At 37.6% G+C, this 25,942-nt stretch overlaps 1 long non-coding RNA gene across 1 annotated transcript in view; it reads left to right on the top strand.

The window, feature by feature from the left end:
- Positions 1-25,942, top strand: part of LOC309846016 — a 73,696-nt gene that overhangs the window by 23,932 nt on the left and 23,822 nt on the right. The window contains exon 2 of the long non-coding RNA XR_014301682.1: positions 243-345. This is a non-coding gene — a long non-coding RNA (uncharacterized lncRNA). The remainder of the gene's footprint in view (positions 1-242; positions 346-25,942) is intronic.

The following is a 25,942-nucleotide window of genomic DNA, read 5'->3' as shown; positions in this document are numbered from 1 at the left end:
CTTAATGTTTCTTTTGCCCCTACATTAACAATTTTTTTTTTTCTTCTTGGCAGTCTCTAAGCATTGATACTTCTCTATTCCAACACCCATTTATCTTCTTGTTTTAACTCTGCTGTAAGTAAGTCCATAAGTCTGAGAAGAAAATAGAAAAGTGTCTTATAAGCTTTTCAAAACATGAAATCCTGAGAGGTTACTAATGCTAGAATTCTTATTATGTTCATAATCTTTTTCTATTTTCTCAGTATGTTAACAAGTGGTCTTCACCTTCTTGAGTAAAATTGGTGAATTTCTCCTGGTTCCTAGGAAACAAAGTTTGGGAACTGAGCTACAAGTCCTCAGATGTTTGTAAGTTACATTTTTGTTCTTATTTTTATGAAAGTAAAATAAATACATGATAAAAACATTTTAAAGCGGTTATAATAAAAAGGGACATGTAAGGTTGTAATAGAAAGGTTACATTCATCTTCTCTATTCCTGGTCTCCTGAGAAATGTCTTTTAATGAGCTTAGTTTGTACATTTCCAGTTGTCTCCATTTATGAAATAATACAACCAAACTATTTCTTTTCTTTTCTTCCTTCCTTTCTTTCCTCTCCCTCCCACCCCCCTCCCTTTTTTTCTTTCTTCCTTTCTATTGAATTCCTGCTGTAAAAAGCAAGGATTTAACTTAATAGATGTGTCCTACAGTTCCTTTCTCCTCTTCATCTTCCTCAGTTTTGATTGTATATTGTTATTTCTATATAATTGGATATTTTTGTTTCTTTCAATAAAATACTAGTCTTTGTTTCACTAACTTGAGACATCTCTTGACTTCCCGTTATGTGAGAAGAGAAATAGGAACCCATCTACTCTTCCTTCTGTGTTTGCTCCATCCTTCCTCCCCCCAGTTTCTGTCAGAGTGATACCATAAATTCTCTATATTTTAATTACACATATTGCTCTACTATGAGGTATGGATTCTGCTTAAGGATTTAAAATGTGCAGGAATATTGGATGCTGGGCTGTCCACAGGTGATGGGCTGTGGAGTGGACAAAACTCTTCTCTGAGGACAGCATGGTCCTGGGTCCCTTGTCTCGCTTCTCGACTGCTTCCTTTGTCAGCTTCTGCTTCCATTGGTCACTCTATTACTGTCCTTCTCTTCTCCCAGTCCATCTTCTCCAAGGCTCAGCCAATATATCTCTGGAAATGTTTAGTTTCTTTATGCAGAGATCTGCTTTCTCAGCAGTTGGTTTTCTCCTCTCTTGGGAAGATAAAAGCTATTTCCAGTCGGGGCCATGTGCTGTCTCCTCCCTGTATCTGAAACGGCAACTCTTGCATTTATACTTTGCTCCTCATTTTTCCACTCACTGTCCTTTATTTTATGTTCTTTTGGTTTCCCTGGAGCTCCCTCCAGGGCATTGAATGTGGAGAGAAGCTAGAAACTGAAAGATTTGGTATCCATTAAAAAAAGGTAAGAAGCAGAGAAAAATTAAAGAGTTGCCAAATCACCTGTACAGGCACCATAAACAAATTATCCTAAATGGCAAACAGCTCTACCTTAGATGGCAGGGCAAATTGCCCTAAATAGATAGTGGCTGCCTTTGGTGCTATGCTAAAAACAAACAAACAACAACAACAAAAAACCACAAATAAAACAAACAAGCAAAGGAAAAAACTAAAACAGTTCAACTCTATCTGCACTTACGGGGTAAGGTATACTATGACTTTTGGCAGATTGATTTCTCTGTTAAGGCTATGTGGCTGTTTTATCCAATTAGAAGTCTTTATGGAGCCAAAACCTTAATTGCTTCCTCCCTCTTTGACAGCTTAATCCATTTAGAGATTTTAACAACAGATATGCTGGCCATATTGTTCATTTGATTCTTGCCTTAAGGCTGAATAGTAATCTGCCTTTGTTACGCGAGTGCCTACTCACTTTTATCTTTTTAGCCTCTTGGGATGAGAAAGTTTCTGAACTTTTCCCCATTTCTTCATTTTTGCTTGTAAAGCCTCAAATTCTTTAATAAGGCTTATCTATCTTTTAAATGTCCTTGTCAAAGGCACCCAATATTAACCAACATACCCTACTCTTACTCTGTTTTCCAGTCTTCTTTTTTTTCTGGAGCTGCAAGTTCATTAAATGTATTATCTTCATTCTAAGTGATAGCAGGTGAAATTTTACCATGTAGAATATGTTTTCTGACCAAAATGGAATAAAAATATGTCAATAATAGAAAGACAACAGGAATATTTACAAACACAAATTAACACACTTTAAACAATCCATGAATCAAAGGAATTAAATACATATAAATGAAAATAATATATAACCTATCAAAATTTGTGGTATGTAGCTGAAGCTGTGCTGAGAGGGAAATTTATAGCACTAAAATATTTGCATTATAAAAGAGGAAAAACATCAAATCAGTAATTAAATTTCTACTTTAAAGAAACTAGGGAAAAAAATTAACCTAAAGCAGGTAATAGGAAAAAAAGAATAAAATAGTGGAAATCAATGAACTTGGAATAGGAAGACAACAGAGAAAATAACTGAAACTAAAAACTGATTCTTTTAAGAAAATCTGATAAATGTGATATACCTCTTGCAAGAGTGACGGAGCTAGGGGCACCTGGGTAGCTCAGTTGGTTAGGCATCGGACTCTTGATTTTGGCTTAGGTCATGATCTCAGGGTTGTGAGATTGAGCCCCAAGTTGGGCTCCACATTGGGCCTGTAGCATGCTTAAGACTCCCTCCCCACCTCCCCACCAAATAGTGAGTGAGAATATGATAACCAGTTAGGAGTGAATCGAAAGATATTAGTACAAATCTTGTAGCCATTAAAGGGATAATGAAGAAAAACTACAAACAAATTTATATTCCTAAATTCAATAACTTAAATGACTAATTCCTTAAAATCTACAAACTATTGCAACTCAATCAAGATGAAATCAATAATAAAAAAAAAAAACAAATAAGAAGATGGAATCAATAACTGGGATAATCCTCTAACCATTAATGAAACTGAATTTGTAATTTAAAAACTCCTGAAAAAAAAATCTTCACGTCCACATGATTTCATTGGTGAATCTTACCAAATTTTTAAAGAAGAGTTAACAATAGAGTTCTTTCCTCCATCTTGGAACCTGTGGAGGCCTACTGGGAGCTCCCATAATGACAACTATGTCTAGAAGGGAACATACAACTCTTCTTACTCTGTGATGAGATGAAACTGAATTCTATCTAGGCAAGAGATGAGCTTCTGTGTACAAAGCAAAGAACAAAACAGTGACTTTTGGTGGCAAACCCAACAAAACCAGAGTAATCTGGGGAAAAGTAACTCATGCTCTTGAAAACAGTGGCATGGTTTGTGCCAAGTTCTGAAGCAATCTTCCCGCTAAAGCCGTTGGCCCACAGAATCTATGTGTTGCTGCAATCGTCAAAGATTTAAACTTACTGAAAAGCAAATAAATGAAGGTGTAGATTTGTTTCCTAGTTAAAAAAAAAAATAAAAGACAAGATAACAATAGATAATAGAAGAGAAAGGAATACTTCCCACTCATTTTATGAGGCCAATAATACTCTCATTTGACTCAATGCAAATATTTACATTGAATATTTAATTGGGTCTCTGATACTCACTGTAAGTGAATCCAGTACCTTGTAGACATTTAGGGCCCTGTCCCTGAAGACAGATTGCTTGGGTCCAAATTTTAGCTCAGCTATCTTAGCTATTTCCTTGGTGAGTTCTGTAACTGGTCAATAGTTTGTTAACCTTAGCTGGTCAGTAGGGATTGAAAGGAGTAGCTTCTATACAAACTTTCTAAAGATTAGTGGGATAAACATGTAAACTCTTACAAGTCTTTCCCATATAATATAGACAGGTAGTATTATCTTTTTCTTTCCTTTTTTTTTTTTTTTTTTCCAAATTATTCTCTTCATTGTTCTCAGTTGCTATTCATTATGGTAGAGTTTCATTCTCCTATTATAATTTCTCTTGCTAATTGCTGTGAACTCCCAACATTTTATTAACATTTTTTTCTATGGTATCTCAGAGTTCCACATATGCTTTGGCAATTTATACTTTTTAAAATCTTTATGCTCTCACTGTGTAAACAGTCTAAAAAATAGATGACTCATGTTAAATATGACCTATCTTTTATAGCCAACATGTATAAATTAGCAGGAATGAAATTTATAAGATTAATGAATGCTGGTGATTTTGCTGCCCGGAATGAAAACATGAAAGCTATGCCTAGTAGCATGTTGGGAAAATATATCAAAGCATTTTATATTTTTAGATTATGAATGGTAACTTTTATTCAAAAATTTAGGAGAGCTTCCTCTCTTATGTTTGAATTTTTAATGTAATTCTACTTCACTGATATTAATACACTCCTCCTTGCTTCCTTGTTCATTGCAATCACATTGTATATCTTTACTCTACTTACTTTTTACCTCTATAAACTATTTTATTTTGATTGAGTCTTTTAGTCTTATCGTTAACCTCAGTTAGATACTTGAGGCTAGTCAGCAATCTTTCTGGTTTTATGTGATTAGAACCTCTTCGATTCTGATTGTGTAAACATCTAAAAAATATGTGATTCATATATATGTATGTTTACATGAATTCCAAGCCTCCGACCCCTCTCCCTCCATTACCCAAACATGACTGTAATCAAGAAACCCTTCATATTCTTGTAGCAAAACTTCAAAATAACTGCCTCTACTTGGGTGGCTCATTTGGCTACGCATCTGACACTTCATCTCGGAATCATGAGTTCAAGTCCTCTGTTGGGCCCCACACTGGGTGTGGAACATGCTTCAAGACCAAACAAAACAAAACAAAACAAAACAGCTGCCCCCATGGGTAGTTTTTACTACTTCTTCCTGCTTTGATGGAGGAAGTGCCTTTCCTCCCACATAACTTTGTTCCTTTTTTTTTTTTTTTTTAAAGATTTTATTTATTTGAGAGAGAAAGTGAGAGCACATGAGTGGGGAGAGGGAGAAGCAGACTCCCAGTTGAGCAGGGACCCAAGTGCAGGGCTTGATCCCAGGTCTCTGAAATCATTACCTGAGCCGAAGGCAAACACTTAACCGACTGAGACCCCTAGGTGCCCTAAGCTTATTCCCTTTAACTCTATCTTTGGCTCTTCTCAATGAATCTACACATTTAATCAACCAGCACATCCACTGGATTCTACTTCGCCATTTTGTCCAATTACATTTACTGTCACACTTGTCCTAGCTGGTATCACATGGCCGTAGACATGTGGTCACTTACCTGGTCTGCTGTGCTATTCTATTCTTGTTCCCCTCCAGTCCCCCATGAAGCAGCTGAGGTGATTTTTTGTAAATGTAAATCTGATTGTATCACTCCCTTGTTCAGTTTTTTCTTTTCTTTTCTCTTTAAGTTTTATTTATTTGAGAGAGAGAGAGAGAGAGAGAGAGAGCATGTGTATTCATGTGCAAGTGGAGGTGAGGAGCAGGGGAAGGGGCAGAAGGAGAAGCAGACTCCCCGCTGAGCAGAAAGCCTGATGCAGGGCATGATCCCAGGACCCTGAGATCATGACCTGAGCCAAAATCAAGTTGGATGCTTACCCAACTGAGTCACCCGGGTGCCGCTCCTTAGTATTTTTTTAATGGCCTCCCAGCATCCTCAGGATAAAGTCTAACCAACTTGGAATATTTTACAAATCTTACTTTTGCTTACTTTTTCATTCTTCCTCCTTGTCAATCATCCATTGCATCTATGCTCTAAGTATAATGATCTGATGATGGATGAAAATTATTTATATGGGCATCCAAATACTCAAAGTTGTATAAGGGGTAATAAATGGATAGATGGGTGAATCATGGCAGTGGAGCTGTGAAATAGTGTTTAAGCGTACATAGTTTATGAAATGATTTACCTGTAGAAATGTTTACATCTCTATAATTAAGTTAACTCAGAAGGATTAACTGAGTCAGAGAAAAAAAATATACTTCTAGCAACATGTTAAAATGTCTTTGCTTACCACATTTAGTGAGCCAAATGCCATCAGCTTCAGGACTCTTGCTGATAAGCCAAATATTAAAATGACTTATTTCACAAGTACTTTTGAAGTTATTTGCAAATATTCCACAAACAGCTTTCCTTTCTCTCCTTTTAGCTGGTTAAAAGCCATAAACAATGGCTTTTTGTTTGTCATAATTAATATATCTTAGAAATATGTGTGTATCTCATTTCCAATGCAGTTTACATAAATCTCTGAGTCAGACATGCCAGTTTTAATGAAATACCATTTATTTTCCTGTCTGTAAAGAAATTTTCATCTGGGGAGATGTTATGTCAAAAGGGCATTTTCATCCAGAAAGCTTGCAATATTAGACTGATAAAACTTATTTTCTTTTTCTTAAGTTCTTTATCTCCTGCTATTCTCAGACACTGATTCTCGGGGCACATATTGTCATGGTTCCACATTAGAAAATTATTAAGTTAAATTCTTGAGAGACATTAACCCTCTGATCCTCTTTTTAATTCATCAATAGCATGATAAAATTACATTGTTCTTGACCTAAAACCCCTTAAAGAAAGTAAAAACAATTTGTTTTGAACTGGTTATATGTAGATACTATAATTATTGTCATGAAAGTAATCCCTAAGGAATAGATGATGTAAGTTAAAGTCACTATTTGTGGCTATTTGTGGTATAACAAATTTTACCTGTAAACCCACAAATTGCCTTAAGAATACTTCCATGTAATCATGAGTCTATGCAACATACAGAGATCCTCTTTAAGAGTAGATGGTTCATTTGCGATGATGTGGATGGGACTAGAGGGCATTATGCTTAGCGAAATAAGTCATATCATATCATATGATCTCCCTGATATGAGGAAGTGGAGATGCAACGGTGGGGGGGGGTAGGAAAAGAGTAAATGAAACAAGATGGGATAGGGAGGGAGATAAACTATAAGAGACTCTTAATGTCACAAAACAAACTGAGGGGGGCCAGGGGGAGGGGTGTAGGGTGAGAGTGGTGGGGTTATGGACACTGGGGAGGGTATGTGCTATGGTGAGTGCTGTGAAGTGTGTAAACCTGGCGATTCACAGACCTGTACCCCTGGGGCTAATAATACATTATACGTTTACAAAAATTAAAAAAAAAAAAAAAAGAGTAGATGGTTCATCAAGGTTGTGTTATCTAGGCATTTTAGGGTACACCTCTTTCTAGTTCCAAAAAGGAATCTTGATCATTAAGACAGAGAGAGACCAAGCTGAAATGTATTTGTTGAGCACTGGGACTTTATTGACTTCTCTGCTATGGCTGATAACAATGGTGATTTCACACCATAGCACAGCAAAACAATTTGTACGTACACATGAATGTGTGTAATGGACTGAATTTTGTCCCCTTAATATTCCTATGTTGAACCCCTAACCATGCCCACCTCCCCACTGTGACTTTAAGGAGGTAATTAAGTTTAATTAAATCATAAAGGGGAGGCCCTAATCTTATAGTACTTACAAGAAGCAGAAGAGACACTGGAGACCCGGGTGCACACAGAGAAAAGGCCAGGTGAAGACAGTGAGAAGGCACCACCTACAAGCTGAAACAGAGGTCTCTGCAGAAACCAACATTGTTGGCACCTTGATCTTGGACTTCTAGCCTTCAGAAAACTGAGAAACTTTGAGAAGACTAATTTCTGTTGTTTAAGCCAGCCAGTCTGTGTTACCTTGTTACAGCACCCTGAGTTAACACAATGTGTATGTGTGTGTGTGTGTGTGTGTGTGTGCACGCACGCATGTGTGTGTGTATAAGGGAGAGGGAGCAAGCGTGAGTGCATGGGACACTGAGTAGGCAGGTGTATAGAACTGTGATTTGATTGACAGAAAGATGCCGGTTGATATGGTTAAGAAGTGTAAAGTTTCTATAAAAACGTTAGGATGTGGAAACTGAGAAAGAGTTCTATAAAGTAGGAAACAATTTACTTCCAGAATTCTCAGGGCCCATCATTGTTCTCCACCTCCTCATGGCTGAGCCATTCCCTGCACAAGTCAGGATTCCACCAGATGGGGGAAGCTGGCTTTTGCCATTCGGAGAGGTTACCCATATTTACTCCTAACCATTCTAGAGATACTTGATAGATGCCTATCTATGCATCGGGTACATTCAACATTCATGAATGTGCATGAAGCAAAGATCAATTAACAAATCATCAAATATGTGGAGGGAAAAGCACACATATATTAAGAATAAAAATTAATACATATGAAAAGTCAGTTAAAAAGGCAGCATGTCTTTCCCAATTTCAAGTTTTGTTTCATACATTTGAAAGCCTAAATAACACAAGTAATATTAGCTATCACACTGACTCAAGAAGTAGAAAAATCTCAGTAGATTTGTAATTTGGGAGAAGAATAAAAGTATTCTATAAAGTCTAATGCCCTTTCCCCCAAATACCTAAAATATGTAGATTGGTAATTTCTCTTAAGCTTGGCAAAGAACCCAGTTAATCTTCTGTTCTGTATGCTTTTCCAGAAAATATGATTCTGAGAATGCCAGGAGAGTCCAATACAAAGAAATCTAGCACTGTGGGATATCTTGATAGATTAAATAAGACATTTTGTAATATCTTAGAAAAATTTGTTGAATGATAGATTGGATGCATACTTCTGCTAAACAGGGAAGAGAGTATTAAAAAAATGTAATGAACACTCAGGTCTCCTAGATGGGAAGATAGGGACATCAAATGTTAAAAAATGACAGTATGGTTCAAAACAGTACGTTACTAGACATCAACAAGATTCCTATAAAGCATACATAAAATAGGAACTCAGAAACAGAGGAGACTGATACAATTCTAAAGGTGATTTGGACCCCACCATTTGACATTTCTCTGTGAGAGTAAAAAAAGATCTATATTGCTACCCTAATAATCCACAGTTGGGGAAGGGTATAGCACTTTATGATCATAAAGGTATTGCTGTGAATACGTATCTGAAGACTTGTAGCATAATTTAGATAATGTGAAAAAAAATGGAGCAGAACTTTAAGAGGGTGCTCTGGTAAGCACTAACAGTATTGTAAATTAAACAATAAGTTCATTTTTGCTAACTCCAGCCCCCGTTACTTGTTCCTTTGCCAATACCAGCCATTTAGTGTCCAGAGGAAGCCTCTCAGACATCCAATTCTCCCCTGGTTGTTGACATGTTAGTTTAAATTTAGTCACTATGTAAATGCCCCCTGAGGGTTTAGCTCTACTAGGAAATCAAAGATTTTGTTCCTTACTAAAGCAGCATTAATGTCAGAAATTAGATAAGAGATACGTTTTTAGAAGCATTTAGAGGAGATTTGAGGATAGATATTTCTATTCTAATGTACACAGCACACGGACCTCTTGCCCTCCTGCCTGGGAGCAACGAGGCAGGGATTAGTAGCAGTAGTAACAGCTCCGTCTGTGAGGCCAGATGGCCCCGGTTCAAATTCTGATTCCACTGTTCATTAGCTGCGTGAACTTGGGCATTCTTAACATCTTTAGGTCTTAGTTTCCTCGTCTGAAAAAATGTGGTAAGTAAGAGTACTGCAGTATTGTTAGTATTTCAGTCATATGATTAACCTTCAAGGAGGTAATCCAGGTGAAATGCTTAGAACCAGTCCTGTTCTGCTCTGAACCCTTGCAAGAACGGAATCATCGGTCCTAGTGGCAGCGCCAGAAATGCTAATAAAACACTGCTGTGCGCACAGCGCCCTAAGAGCCGCAGTACCCCTCCTCTTCGCACCTTCTCTGCCTCCCTGCCGGCCATCCTGCAAGTGGTTCTGATATGACGAGGTCAAACTCTGACGAAGCTTTCATGCTTTTCACCCCCCACCGCGGCAACCTAGTTGCTCTGCCATCATGGATCCTCCTTAACATGCCTTTATGAGAAGCATCTTAATCCTCAGGGGCCCCCTGAGGATTTCGTTAACCCACGCGGAGGGTGGTAACAGCTTCATTACTTCACCTGTTGCCAGGAAACGCCTGGATGTCCTTGTCCAGCCTCACCAGACCAGCTGCCCCGGGGGCACCGGAGAAGCATTGCTCCTCTTTGAAAGAGCCATGTTTCTTTCCACGTTGTGATTTGGCCTCAGCCCAGAGCGCCCCCAAGTCGGCCGCTTCTGATTTCATGTTACCACGTGGCAGGGAAGACGGATCACAAAGGCAGCATAAAATGCCTGAGTTGAGGGCAGCCAGCTGTTTATTGCTACATTATCTGCTTCCGAAAGAGACTACAGAGCTGCTGCTCCCCCTTTTCCCTGCAGATAAAACTTGATGAGATATTAACATTTAAATTACAGCACTCTTTATTTTTATTCCATTCTAGAGGCTTTGAAATGCACTGGACTGTTTCAAACTGCTTTCTGGGGAAGCTTAATAACACCTCCAGCTTTTCTGTGGGTCTTTTTCAACCAGGCAACCTGCTGTCACTCCGTCAGCCCTCCAAAGGGCATTTCAGTGATTGCTGCAGCCCTGGGCTCTTGTTTGTCTAAATATCCCCACGAGTCTAACATTCCAGGTACCTTAGTCTGACAACTTAAACCAAATAAAAGGTAAAATCTTAGCTCCTCTCTACTGATGAATTCCCTGGGGCTTTAAGCCTTTGCCTGCCTGTTTCCGTCCTGTCCATGTATCTGCAGTATGAACACAAGATGGGCTTTTAATTAGCAAGTTGGTGGGAATGGAGCTGCCCTGTCATAGGGCCTGTTGAGGCCTGTTTTCTGTTAACAGTGAGTGGAGAATCGTGTTTTCCTCCCGCCCTTGCTTACCAGCACCGTAACCACACCCTGCCCTATGTGCGCAGCCTCCTTTAACTCTTCTTTTAGAATCCAGTTCAAATAGTGTGTCTTTTCTGTAGCTTTTCCTAATGCTTCTTCCCCTCGACCACCCTCTGAACAATCAGAGGATTGAACTGCCCCTCTCTTCTTTCTCATGGAATTGCAGGATAAGATTTATTAGTTTATATCCATGTCTGTCCTCTCTGCTAGACATTTACTTTATGCACGTTTGTACCATCTGCTGCCACAGGGCAGACATGGAAGAGATGACCAGTTGAATTGCTTGCTGAATTAAAGTGAACTAAAGTGATAGATTTCATATGGAAAAATAGGTAGAGTTTTAAAATACTGAAAATATCCTTCTGGTTTAAACCACTTGGCTTAAAAAAACAAATAGATCACCAAAGCACTGATGTAGTGACATCATAACAGTAACAGCTATTGTTACTTGTGTTAGGGACTACCATAGGTACCTGTCATAACCCTATGTAAACTATGTGTAATTCTGTCTTATAAAATAAGGAAACTGAGGCTCAGAAAAGTTAAATACCATCTGTGGGATCATGAAATTTAATCAGTGTATCAGTCAGTGTTCTCTAGAGAAACAGCACCAATAGGATCTCTCTCCCTATTTATTTATCTATTGAGACAGAGAAAGAAAAAGACTGATTTAAGGAACTGGCTCATGTGATTATGGGGGACGGTAAGTGTGAAATCTGTATGCCTACAGATCTGTATGCAATCTGACAGGTTTGGAAATTCAGGATAAAAGGAGATGTTGAAGTCTTGAATCTGAATTCCACAAGGCTGGAAACTCAGGCAGGGTTTCTGTGTGGCAGTCTTGAGGCAAATTCCTTCTGTAAAGCTCCCACCTATGTTCTTGAGTCTTCAACTGATCAAATGAGGCCCACCTACACTACGGAGGGTAATTTGCTTTACTCAAAATCTACTGATCTAAATTTTATTCACATCTAAAAAATACCTTTACAGCGACATCTGGACTGGTATTTGACTGAACAAGTAGAAGTCTGAAGAATTCTCTTTCCACAGTGTCTTGACCTGCCAGATGTTTGTCTAGTTCTTCATGGACTCTGTTCAGCTCTTTTTCTCTCTGCTAATCCATGTGCCATGAGAGCTTGTCTTTTACATCGTGAAATCTCCCACTTTTTAACCTCCTGGACATGTTTTCTTTCTACTTTGGTTCTCCTCTCAGTGATTCTATTTACTTGAGTCTTGTAAAGCTTACCATCCCTCACTCCCCACTCGTGGGCTAGTCATCCCCAGTTCCAGACTATGGGTCACAAAGTGAGTAGATGACAATATGTAGACAGAGTGCTCGGAATTCTGAGAACTGAAATGCAAGCTACTGTAAAATTCTTTTGTGTCATTTTCAGTAGTGTTGTTCTCATCTTCCCAGAGAACATGATGTTAAGATGAAGATGCTGATTATGTTATTTAGTGTTGCAGAAGTAAACTATTTTGTGGCAGTGAATAAATCTCAAGTCCTTTAGGAACTTGTAGAACAGATGTTTTAAAAAAAAAGCAAGTAAGTTTCTATATTTGAAAGCCCTTTGAAGAGGATAAAATGGCTTTTAAAATACTGGTTATTTATACTCTTAGTTTGGCTCTTCTTTGAGTTCTTCTCTGCTCTCCTATTAGATAGATATCTAAACTAAGAGGAATTATTTGTGGACAGAAACTGCTTCTTATGTTAAGAGACATGTAGTATAATGATTGTGTGCTCAGATTTTGAAGGCCAAATTTCCGTGAACTTGAAGACTAGACTACATCTATCAGTTGCCCAATGTGTGACCTTAGATGGGCCACTTAACTTCTCTTTTCTTCAGTATCCTCCTTTTTAAAATGGTTATAAAATAATAATATAATATATACTTATGTAATATGTATATTAATAAATATCTATGTTATAGGACTGCTGCAAAGAATAAATTAATTACGCTAAGGAAAAGACTTAGAAGATCACCTGGCATGCTCCAAGTACCATTATTATTCTAGTGGTCGCATTCACAAGGACTTGCTCTTTCAATATGAGCACCTGAGTCCACATTTTACATTGCTTCCATCTGCAGGTTTTTATTTGATATGGAAGATTAGTTGCATATGAGATAAGACAAACACAAGAGCGGGTATGAAGGAAGTAGAATGCGAGTTAAGTATCCAGCCTAGCTGACCTCCTTTTTTATTTGGTATCACCTTGTTTGACTCATGGCCAAACACTTTTATCCTTGAGCTAGTGAGCTAGTGACTAAATCATAATAGACAGGATTAGGTATTTTGGCCAGCAATCCCAATCCAACTAGATGTAGCTCTAGTCACATATTTACACATAGCAGCTTATAAGAGATTCATTTTATATGCCAAATTCTGTGTACTTGGAAACATTGATGTCTTAGAACTCTAGGATAGCTTCAACAGAAGTGATAAGTATGTGCAGTATATTAAACATGTTGCTTTGAACTAACCCATGTATTTTGATGAGTTACCATTTACAATAACCTTGGCAACTCAAGTCACAGACAAACTTTGTACTATAGAATGTATACTGTAGAATACACAAGCTTCATGTAAAGTCATTCAGTCTAGATATGTACATACAATAGTTAATTGGCCCATGTTTAGCTTCGCAATAAACCTTCATATTTAACTCATAAATGCAAGGTACTGATTCTATTGTCCTGCAAATCAAAATGGAGCTATTGTCCAAGGACATCACGTAGTTTACTGGTCGAGTATTGTAATTCTCAGGCATCTCCATCCTCTATGGCAAAAAGAACAGGAAAGTTCAAAGCACCCGTGCATATATCCTAACAAAGAGGGGTACCTGAGTGGCTCAGTATGTTAAGCATCTGATTCTCGATTTTGGCTCAGGTCATGATCCTCTGATTGTGGGATCAAGCCTCGCATTGGGCTTTGTGCTCAGTGTAGAGTCTGCTTCAGATTCTGTCCTTGCTTACTCTCTCTCTCAAATAAATAAATAAAATCTTTAAAAAGTACATCAAAAAACCAATCAAACAAAAGAAAGGTATTTTAGTGGATGACTTAGAAAGTGAATTCTATTTTTGTCAGAGAGAAATAGGTAGACAATGGTGTCTTGCTATAGTACAAGAGTATTTTAATAGTCATCAGTTTAATTCACTTCAGAAGGAGGACACAATCAGTTTCACTTAGTTGAAATTCGTTACTTATTTAGTTACTTAGTTGAAATTACTTATTTGAAATTCGTTACTTAGTTGAAATTCGTTATCTGCCTAGAGAGCACTCTTTACAGTCGTCAATTTTTTTATATTGTAAAGTTTCCCAACTACATGAGCTTGTGACTCTATCTTACAAAAGCCCTGATATGCCCACATACTCTTTGGTTGACACACAAGAGTTCAATCTGAAAGGATACAACCAGAGTTTACTCTTCACAGAACCAGACTTCTGCCAGTGTGGCACTGCACGTTTCATCAGGTGCTTTGAGTAACACAGTCTTTGGGGTGTCTTTTCTCCCAAACACTAGCAGAAAAAGAATTCAAGACATAGTTGTGCACTCCTGACTTGGCAGACTGTTTATGTGGCTGGAGAAGCTTTGGTTTCTGCTATAGGCCATAGGGGTGTGCTAGCCAATTATTGGGTAAAGAGATAGGGTTTTCTTTTCACAGAGGAAAGGAGCTATAACAGGAAGACTGTAGCTTCTGGTTTATTAGCTCTGTGTTTATAAAAGGAACATGAATTAATTAGCCCAGACTGTCCGAGATTTCTGATAATGGCTGGGTATAAATAAGCAAGGAAATAAGAGAAAACAAGATGGAACAAAGGCATGGGATGGGAGGAAGAGAAAGCTCTGTGTGTTTTCTGAAATGGAAAAAAGGTGGGGCATGTGATGGTATTATCACAGTTACCTGCAGTTCTCAGGTCCAAGTGCTATTTCTTGTGCAGGTGATACTACAGCAAGTCAACAAGGGATGATGTAATGTGGCTGATGTGAAGGCCACAGGTACAAGAGAATAGCATTAGGAAGAAGATGGAGAAGGGAGGAAAACCCAAGTTGTTAATTCATGACCTATGACCTATAACTCAGCATAAACATCTGAAGTCCTATTAAGGACTTTATATTACTAAACAGGTATTGTTATATTCATGCATATGTAGTCCAGAGCTCTTAGAGATAGCTGGATATCCTGCACACACTGGGCTATCATTTCCATGCTGGCCCTTCACTTACTGGAGCAGCCAAAGAAAAAGGGTATTTGGAGAGCTCTAGAATCAACACCATAGCAGTGATGATGATTGTGGTGAGCTTATTTATTTATTTATTTTTAATTTAAATTTTAACTTTATTAGTTCATATAGTGTTATATTTCAGGTGTACAATATAGTGACTCAACAATTCTGTACATTACTGATGAGGGTGATGGTAAGGGTACTCTTGATCCCCTGCCCCTATCTCCCCCTTCCCCCCACCCTGCTCCCTTCTAGTAAACATCAGTTTGTTCTCTATAGTTAAGAGTCTGTTTCTTGGTTTTTTGTTCTCTTTTTTCCCCATTTGCTTGTTTCCTTTGTTTGTTTTGTTTTTCAAATTCCAGATATGAGTGAAAGCGTATGGTATTTGTCTTTTTCTGACTATTTCACTTAGCATATACTCTTTAGAGTCACCCATGTCATTGCATATAGCAAGATTTTTTCTTTTTCATGGATAAATAATACTCCATTGTATATATGTACCACTTCCTCTTTATCTATTCATCTATCAATAGACGTTTGGGTTGCTTTCATAATTTGGCTATTGTTAAATAATGCTGCTATAAATATAGTGGTGCATGTATCCCTTTGAATTAGTGTTTTTGTATCTTTTGGGTAAATACCCCATAATGTGATTACTGAATGGTGGAATAGTTCTATTTTTAGTTTTTTTCAGGAATCTCCATACTGCTTTCCACAGTGGTTGCACCAGTTTGCATTCCCATCAATAGTGCAAAAGGGTTAATTTTTCTCCATATCTTTGCCAGCACCTGTTGGTTCTTGTGTTTTTTTTTTTTTTTTTTATTTTAACCATACAGACAGGCATGATATGGGATCTCAGTGTAGCTTTGATTTGCATTTCCCTGATGATGAGTGATGTTGAACATTTTTCATGTATCTCTTGGCCATCTGAATGTCTTCTTTGGAAAATGTCTATTCATACCTTCTGCTCATTTTTAAATTAGATTGTTTGTTTTTTGGGTGTTGAGTTGTATCAGTTCTTTATATATTTTGGATACTAACCTTTTACTGGCATGTGATTTGCAAGTATCCTCTCCCATTCAGTAGGTTGCCTTCAGTTGTTTCCTTTGCTGTACAGAAGCTCTTTATTTTAATGTAGTCCCTGTAGTTTATTTTTACTTTTAGTTACCTTGTCTTGGGAGACATATCTAGAAAATGTTGCTACAGCTGATATCTAAAATATTAGTGCCTCTTCTGTCTTCTAGGATTTTTATGGTTTCAGGTCTCACATTTAGGTGTTTAATCCATTTTGAGTTTATTTTTGTGTATGATATAAGAAAGTGGTCTAGTTTCATTCTTTTGCATGTAGCTATCTGTCCAGTTCTCCCAATATCATTTGTTTAAAAGACTATTTTTCTTTCTTTTTTTTTTTTAAAGATTTTATTTATTTATTTGACAGAGAGAGATCACAAGTAGTCAGAGAGGCAGGCAGAGAGAGAGAGGAGGAAGCAGGCTCCCTGCTGAGCAGAGAGCCCGATGCGGGACTCAATCCCAGGACCCTGAGATCATGACCTGAGCCGAAGGCAGCGGCTTAACCCACTGAGCCACCCAGACACCCCAAGACTATTTCTTTCTAATTATATATTCTTTCTGCCTTTGTTGAAGATTACTTGACCATATAATTGTGATTTTTTTATTCTGTTCATCTATATGCCTGTTTTTGTGCTAGTACTGTACTGTTTTGATTACTACAGCTTTATAATATAACTTGAAGTCTGGGATTGTCATACCTCCAGTTTTGTTTTTCTTTCTCAAAGTTGCTTTGACTATTTGGGGTCTTTTGTGATCTTATAAAACTTCTAGGAGGTTTTTTTTGTTGTTGTTGTTGTTGTTATTCTTGTTCCATGAAAAGTGCCATTGGCATTTTGATAGGGATTATATAAATGTGCAATTTGCTTTGAGTGGTATGGATGTTTTCACTATATTTGTTCTTCCAAGCCATGAGCATGGAATGTCTTTCCATTTCTTTGTGTTGTCTTCAATTTCTTTCATCAGTGTTTTATAGTTTTCAGAGTACAGGTCTTTCACTTGTTTGGTTAAGTTTATTCTTAGGTATTTTATTATTCTCAATGCCATTGTAAATGGGATTGTTTTCTTAATTTCTCTCTCTGTTGCTTCATTATTAATGTATAGAAATGCAATGGAATACTATGCACTGATTTTGTATCCTGCTTTACTGAATTTACTTATTAGTTCAAAAAACACTGTTTTTTTGGTGGAATCTTTACAATTCTTTTTTTTTTTAATTTTTTTTTTTTTACAATTCTTTTTAAAAGATTTTATTTATTTATTTGACAGACAGAGATCACAAGTAGGCAGAGAGGCAGGCAGAGAGAGAGGGGGAAGCAGGCTCCCCTCTGAGCAGAGAGCCCGATGCGGGGTTGGATCTCAGGACCCTGGGATCATGACCTGAGCAGAAGGCAGAGGCTTTAACCCACCGAGCCCACCCAGGCGCGCCCAATGTTCTATATATATTATCATGTCATTTGCAATAGTGAAAGTTTTACTTTTCTTCACCAATTTGGATGCCTTTTATTTCTTTTTGTTGTCTGATTGCTGTGGCTAAGACTTCTAGTTCGATGTTGAATAAAAGTGGTGAGAGGGAACATCCTTGTCTTGTTCCTGACCTTAGGGGAAAAGCTCTTAGCTTTTTCCCATTGAGTGTGATGTTCACTGTGTGTTTTTTTTCATATAAGGCCTTTATTATACTGAGGTGTGTTCCCTCTAGACTATTTTATTGATGGGTTTTTAAAAATCATGAATGGATGTTGTACTTTTTCAAATGCTTTTTCTGCATCTATTAAAATGATCATATGATTTGATGAGAACAGAGAATCAGGCAAGTCCTGTGTCTTGCACCTTTGGCAGTACAGCATTAGGAATGGTGAGTTCTGCTTCTGCAGAGAGATTAGCAGGTGGAGATGATCAGGAGCAGCCTCCAACCGCAGGGGCCGGTGAGGGTTGAGGAACAGGCAGGTGCTTAGGGATATTTGTGTCCCCATTATATCACTGATATTCAGGATCAACCATGCAGAACCTCAATTTTCTTATCTATAAAATAAGGATAATAATACCTATTCCTTCACATTTTTTTTTGGTGAAGACTAAATGACATAGTGTTTAAGTGTAAAGTACTTAGCACAGTGTGTGGAAAACTGGGGCTCTAGACAAGCACCTCATTTCTTTCCACCCTCAGCACCTTGGACAATGCAAGTACCTAATCAGGATGGAGCAAACTGTACAGTGTTTACACAGAGTCTCGTGTACTTCCATAGGTGAATGCATTACGGCGGTTATGACAGTTATTTGACCTAAAGAATATGAGTGACAGTGAATGTAAACTCCCTATACTGTCAGCCTGAATCAATACATATCAGGAGTAATGATCCATTGACTTCTGGGTAATGAGAGAAAGTTATGATGTTGTGACTATATTATGGCTTCTCAGAATTTTTATTGCTCTCCCTATGCATTAATATAATAACAAGAAGTATGAATCATTTGCTTCTGGACTGCACAAAGCTGCAGGCTGAGGTGTTGATCATTTTATGTCAGAAAGTCATTTCTGAAAGAGAAACAACCAGGACAGTGCTATGGCATTTACTGACAAGTACTTTAAATTTGCAGCTGTCTACATTGGGTGATTTGTTTCTGGAATCATTTAGTTCCTGTTTGTGAAAAACACTTGTCATTTTAGGAGGGCAGTGTGCAGATTTAACCAAATGTGAGTGCTGAAAACAAATTTTAAAATGGGAAAAATGTGCATTGTTTTCACAAATTTTTTTGTGCCTAGTATGTGCCAAATTCTGTTCTAGGCACTAGAGTGTATTATATTCAAATCACACATTCCCTGTCATCAAGGCATTCATGTTTTAGTGGCAGAGAAAACCAGATAAATGACTAATTGGAAGGCAGTAGGCTAAATAGTAAGTTTAATGGCAGATGGCTGTTGAGATATGATGCTGGAGAGTAAATCTTTTTTTTTTTTTTTTAAGATTTTATTTATATATTTGACAGCGAGAGATCACAAGTAGGCAGAGAGGCAGGCGGGGGGTGGGGAAGCAGGCTCCCCGCTGAGCAGAGAGCCCAATGTGGGGCTTGATCCCAGGACCCTGGGATCATGACCTGAGGCTTTAACCCACTGAGCCACTCAGGCGCCCAAGGAGAGCAAATATTAACAGAGACTTGAAAAACCATGGCAGATGGTGTCCTTTAATGTTAAAAGTTGATCAAGAATTACCTCTGCATAAAGGGGAGATGGTAGGAGCAAATTTGTAGGTGAGAGATAGATGGTGTTGGGATGGGAAGAAGAGACAGCCAGGAGGAGTTTGCTATTGCGTATGTTGGAAGGCTGTAGTATTAGGGGACACATATGGTAAAGGAGGCAGACTTTAGGTAACAGTTGGACTTGCATGTTATGTTGGGATGTTTGGAAATGTGTCCTTTATCTTCTCAGTGAACGCTGTTGAAGCCATGGCTAGTCCTTTGAGAGTTTTCAGCAGAGAATACCATTGAGTAACATTCTGAATTCTCTTTCATTTTAGAGATCTCTAATAGTATCTTTTACTGGAGGATAACTGATGTTCATATGATTTACATATCCATACTCACTTATTACAGTTTTATGTAGTTTTAAAGATATACAAAGTTACCTGAAAAGGCTGTTGAAATATTCCTCCCATTTTTGTATATTTTTTGAAGCTAGATTTTTTATCATCTATTTTAACATAAACAATACATCATGACAGATTTAATGTAGAGCGGATATGACAATTCAGCTATCTTCTCTCAATTCAGACATTAAAGAGACTTGTAAATAATGTAAAATAATGTCATTCTACTTGAGATTTTTGTTTCAAGTGATAGATTTTTAATAAAAATTTATTATTTATGTTAGCATGTATTGGGTCTGTTTTTCAAACAAATGAGTAAATAAGTATTTTCTTAAAATTCCATCTTAATTTCTAATACAGAAAATACCAATAGATACAGCTTCTATAAAAACTGTTCTTGGAGGTTATGGACATTGGGGAGGGTATGTGCTTTGGTGAGTGCTGTGAAGTGTGTAAACCTGGTGATTCACATACCTGTACCCCTGGGGATAAAAATGCATGTTTATAAAAAAATAAAAAATTAAAAAAAACCAAACTGTTCTTGGAGGTTCTCAATATTTTTCAAAAGTGAGAAGGGTTTCCGAGAACAACAACAAGACAATTGAGAACCATGGTGCTAGAACCATCACATGATTAAAATCTTAAATTTCATTCAGATTTCACTTCTGATAGAACTTTTTATTTATGTTGTTCTCCAGTTACCCTAAGGCAGAAGGAACTACTTCTCCGTTGTTAAGTCTCATCATACTTCATTTGTACAATATCACTCACCACAATTTATTATGATATTCATTAACAATTTTTAAACTTCCTCTTGCAATGTAAGTTTATGAGGGTGGAATCTATGTCTGATTTATCTTTTGTGTCTCCCAATATATCTATCACAATTGTAAAGTTAGATAAATCCTTGTTCAGTGAGCACAACACATGAAAATGAGCACATGAACATTTGCATCGCCAGGACCACTCATATTTGGTATTTGAGTCATGCTTCTTCACTATATTTCATCACTAGATTTGGATTCAGGATGGTGGGTATATCATGCTTTTTCTTGTCCCATGTTTCTGTTCTGAAAAACAAAAAACCCAAACCAAAAACAAACCTCAATCCAAAACATTCTGAGCAGTTTTAGTATCAGATGCTATTTCTCAAATTAATCAGAGGAAAAAGTATCAGGGCCCAAGAATCTCTGGGAAACCAGCCAGATCTAAGGGATCTATACTTTTTAGTTACTGCAGACCATATATGAGAGAGAAATGCAGAGAGAAAAGGGGAAACAATTTTTTTTCATTTATTGCAATTACATACAATTTTCCCCTTCCATATCCACATTCTTAATGATAACTTACTAAGTTTTCATTAGCCAGGAGTCATTAATGATTTCTTAATAAGGGGTTATGGACATGATTAAATATAAAATTAGGGGCACCAATGAACACCAAGAGACAATTTAAAGGTGTTAATTTAAGTGTCATCTTACTAAAGAAACTTCTTTTCTCCTCTCTTTATTTAAAGCAGTTTTGACATTCCGTATATGGATCTGAATCAGGTTTTTAGATTGAAAGCAAAGAACTGAAAGGAATTCCAGTTGAAAATCCTAAGGTAATGAGGTTTATGTTTTCCCTCCAGTAAAAAACACAAGCATTCTCATTAATTTGCTCAATCCTATGCAAGCAGTTGGGTAGACCTTAGGATCATGGGGACCAGGAGTAAAAGAATGTAGATGGAAGGTAGTCCATCACTGTAGGAAATTGTTTCTTGGACTCTAACTCGTTGCTGTGTTTTTTTTTTTTTTAAATATTTTATTTATATGTCAGAGAGAGAGAGAGAGAGAGCGAGCACAGGCAGAGTGGCAGGCAGAGTCAGAGGGAGAGGCAGGCTCCCTGCGGAGCAAGGAACCCGATGTGGGACTCGATCCCAGGACGCTGGGATCATGACCTGATTTTTTTTTTTTCAACAGAAAAAGAAAGTTATTTTCTTGGTACAAATTCAGTCTATGAATGTGTGATTATGTGCTCGCTGCAGTGTTTTATCATAAGAAAGAACACAGAACATCATCACTAGGTCTTTGCTTCCTCAGAGAAGCAAATACACCTTTCTTCCAGGGGATACCTCTTCACATCAAAGTGGTGCTTATGGAATTGCCAAAACCTAGGTGTAGCTGGCTATAGTTGAATAGTTCTTCCAGATCCTTTCTTGCTAGGAAGAACCATGTACCACACCTAGAGAAAAACCATATGTTAAAATATGAGGAAAAGTGAAATACTGGCACCAAAAAACATCTGAGGAAAAGGCTGTTATGATCTCCTGAGGCCTGAGGTGACTATTAAATTGAAAACTTAGATTTGCCTTTTCTCTATTTTATTTTTCCCAGTTGGCAGCAGCCAACATGACTTTTTAGGCCAGTTAACTTGGTCATGTCATTTTCTCCCTTAAAATAGTGGATCATGTTTCACTGCCCTGAGGATAAAATACTCCGTGTTAACACGACTCCCAAACCTCCTTGATCTAGCCTGGCCCATGGCTCCACTTCCATTTCTCATCTCATTCACTGGACTTTATAAAAAATATTCTCAAAACTGCCTCAAAGCGTTCACACAGCTTTTTTCTTCTTTAAACATCTCTTCTTTATCTTCCACATCTGGGACAATTCCTGTTTCTTCTTCAAGTCTCAACTTAAGTGTAATTTCTTGAGTGAAGGATTCCCTAACCCCTCAATCTAAATTAAGTTCCCCACGTTTCATCACACTCTTGCATGTTCCTTTATAATTATTTATCAGAATTTCTAATTATATTTCACTAATGCATTTAGTTCCCCATTGAGTGAGAGGAGCATACAGCCCAGTGATTCTTACCTAATAAGTATTTAACATGTCTTTTGTGATTGAATAAAATTTTTAGTTCATAGACTTCCGAATGATCATGTTACATATTAGCAGTGTTTAACTCACCATTCTCATGAAGGTCCCTAAAAAGTTAAAGCCTGGCAAACTTTTAGACTTAAGAGAAGAAAACATTCCAAATTTCAGTGAAATGCTACTAACCACACTGACAAAGGGGATGAACTAAACACCCTTTTCTTATTAATTTTCCTGGGCTAACCTTAACCCTTGAGGAAGGCAGGAAGATTCTTTGCCTCAACCATTATTCTTTTTTTTTTTAATTTTTTAAAAAAGATTTTATTTATTTATTTGACATAGAGAGAGAGAGATCACAGGTAGGCAGAGAGGCAGGCAGAGAGAGAGGAGGAAGCAGGCTTCCTACTGAGCAGAGAGCCCCATGCGGGGCTCGATCCCAGGACCCTGGGATCATGACCTGAGCCAAAGGCAGAGGCTTAACCCACTGAGCCACCCAGGTGCCCCTCAACCATTATTCTATTCATGTAACACTATCTGGAAGTATAGGAAGCGACTGTGTCCCACCAGACCACCTTTTTTGTACCCACAAAAATAACGTCTCTCCAGCTACAAACAGGTTCTTTCTTTTCAAATCCTGGCTGAGACCACATTTCTAATACCAATATGGCCAGGGGTAGAGATTGCTGACCAGTGCAATTGTACCATGAATCCTCTATTGACCACGAAGAAGGCTGAAATCAGGAAGACCTCTGTGAACACATTGTGCAGGGTGGCCTTTTGTAGACAACCCTTGCACAGGAAGAACTATTTTTCTTAAAGACGATTCCTGATTCTGGATTTCTAATTCCACTTCTGAGCAGCTTCTCTGCACTGTTACGTATTTTTGGGAAGAGAGAAAGCTCTTCTGAAAATGCTGTAACTGTCCCTCTTCACTAAATAAATTCTTTGATCTTGCCTCTTTGTCTTGATTTGGACTTTCATGTTGAATCATCTATTTTCCCATGCTTTTTCTAATTAATTTGCTAGGCTAAATTAGTGCCAAATAAATAATGAGATTCCAAATTAGCTGACACCATAATGGAACAGAGATTTAATTAATTTACTGTCAGGGGCCTTCTACAGACAATTCTTAGTTTATAGCATAAAATGATGGTATTTATTAATGTGGAAAGTTTTCTTATTTTAATGGGTTATTTTAATAATCAGACTTTAATATGGGGAATTTCTTGTTCTCATCTATGTAAACAACAAGATTTGGGTTAGGCAAAGACCACACTGATATTTAGTACATTTAATTTTTCACGAAGTGCCTTGATTTTACTTCATGTGGCATTAAGATTAGTAGGTAACTCTCTCAACAATAATAAGTTAAATATTCATGATAATCTTAGTAATTATTACTCACATATTAGAGGCATAAGCCTACACAGAAATCTCTGGTATCTGCCTTTCACTGGATCACAGATTGAAAGCTTTCTTTCAAAACTGCCTTCAGTGCAGGTACCATGCCCATCTCTTCCACTGTTTCCCTAAATGAATTACTACATGCTATTTCCATAGAACCCCAGATAGGACTACGGGTTGTGGTAGAGACTATATAATATTGGGAACGTCTACTTGTAAACATATGGTTTGGGAAGCTAAAATACACTGAGAACCCTGATTTCTTGCATAAATGTAGATATTTTAGATACCTTCCCTATTAAATCCACTGGACTGTTTGGACATTCTGTATCTACATTAGTAGAAATGGCAGTAATAATTTCCACTATTTTATTATCATTGAGAAGATTCCACCTTTTAAATCTCAGTTTTCTCAGGGCACCTGGGTGGTTCAGGTGAGTCAAGTGACCCCCTCATGATTTTGGCTCAGGTCATGATCTCAGGGTTGTGGGAGCAAGCCCAGCACTGGGGGCTCAACACTGAATCTGCTTGAGATTCCCTCTGACCCTCCACCTCTGGCTTGCACGTGCTCTGTCTCTCTCAAATAAATAAAATAAAATAAAATCTCAGTTTTCTCTTTGGGCCAGCGTTCATGAAACCATTCAGCAATAAGGACTGTGAAATACAGTGTAACTAGGCAGGCTCAGCGCACCAACCACAACTAACCTATAAGCTAGATAGAATGAGGTTTATGGACAAGTAGAAGAATGCATACATCTTAGTCAAGTGGGTAAGTGAGGAGGGAAGATAGAATGTCTTGTCTTTTAAGTGTGTGGAGCAGAAATAGGTGAGGCTATAAGTAACATTTCAGATCAAGCCCTGGAAAATGTAGGTCGCTCTTGTCAGAGAGAGAAGGGGGCATGAAGCTGTATACTGTAAATGAAGGCAAGGTTCTGTCATGGGATGGCAAGAGTCTGCTAAAATGGTAAATAATAGTCCAAAATCTTTATAAAATACCTGTATTTAAGAAAAACTATTCAATTTAGGTTGAGTGTGAAAATCTGTGTAAATTTTATTTGATATTTCTCTGTACATGAAACAATAATGAGCAAGTAAACTGGGGTGTAAAATCCATCACAGAATTTCCTGGTGCTTGAGAGAAGAAAGATAGATTTCCATGGATCTCTAAAAAGGGAAGAATGATCTGATATTCTAAAGTGGAAATGTGAAGAGTTAATATGCATTAGTTAAGAGAAACTTTGTGTCTCTGAGTAGATAAACTCCGTAAGAAAATTCTTAAAAAGAAAGATTAACTGCTTACCCACAAGATAGAATAGACCTTAAAAATATCATCAGTGGGGCACCTGTGTGGCCCATTGGGTTAAGAGTCTGACTTCAGCTCAGGTCTTGATCTCAGGGTCCTGGGATTGAGCCTTGCATGGGGCTCTGGGCTCAGTGGGGAGTCTGCTTGAGATCTCTCTTCCCCTTCCCCTGCTTATTCTCTCTTTCTCTCTCAAATAAATAAATAAAAATTTTAAAAACAAAGTAAATATCACCAGCAACTTCTGAGGATCTATTTTTTTCTCTCTCTCTCCATCTCTCTGTCTCTGTCTCTCTCCTTCCCTCCTTTCCTCTCTCTCTAGATAGATGACTAGGTAGCTATGGTCCATCACAGATCATCCTGCATGTATTTATGTCTATATATATATTAAAAAAAAAACCTACTGATTTAACCTTGATTTTTAACAATCTGTTGTGGTAGACATTATTATCCTAATTTTAGAAATGAAGGAACTCATATTCAGAGAGCTTAAAGAATAGGAACAAGGTCATTGAACTTGTAAGCTGCAGAACTGAGAATGGAACTTAGGCTTGATGCTTTCATGTTCCTTGTATTTCAGCGACAACATAAACCTGGCCTCATGAGCATATGTACCTATTTGCATTTATGGCTCATCATCAGGTCTGGTTTTAACATTTGTGGGTCTTAGGGGACATAAATAGATGGAGGTCCATGTACCATAAGTCTAAGTGTTTCAAAGTTAT

Source organism: Mustela nivalis (assembly GCF_964662115.1).
Source record: "Mustela nivalis genome assembly, chromosome: 13".
NCBI classification, from domain to species: Eukaryota; Metazoa; Chordata; class Mammalia; order Carnivora; family Mustelidae; genus Mustela; species Mustela nivalis.
This window is presented reverse-complemented; position numbering and strand designations above follow the sequence as displayed.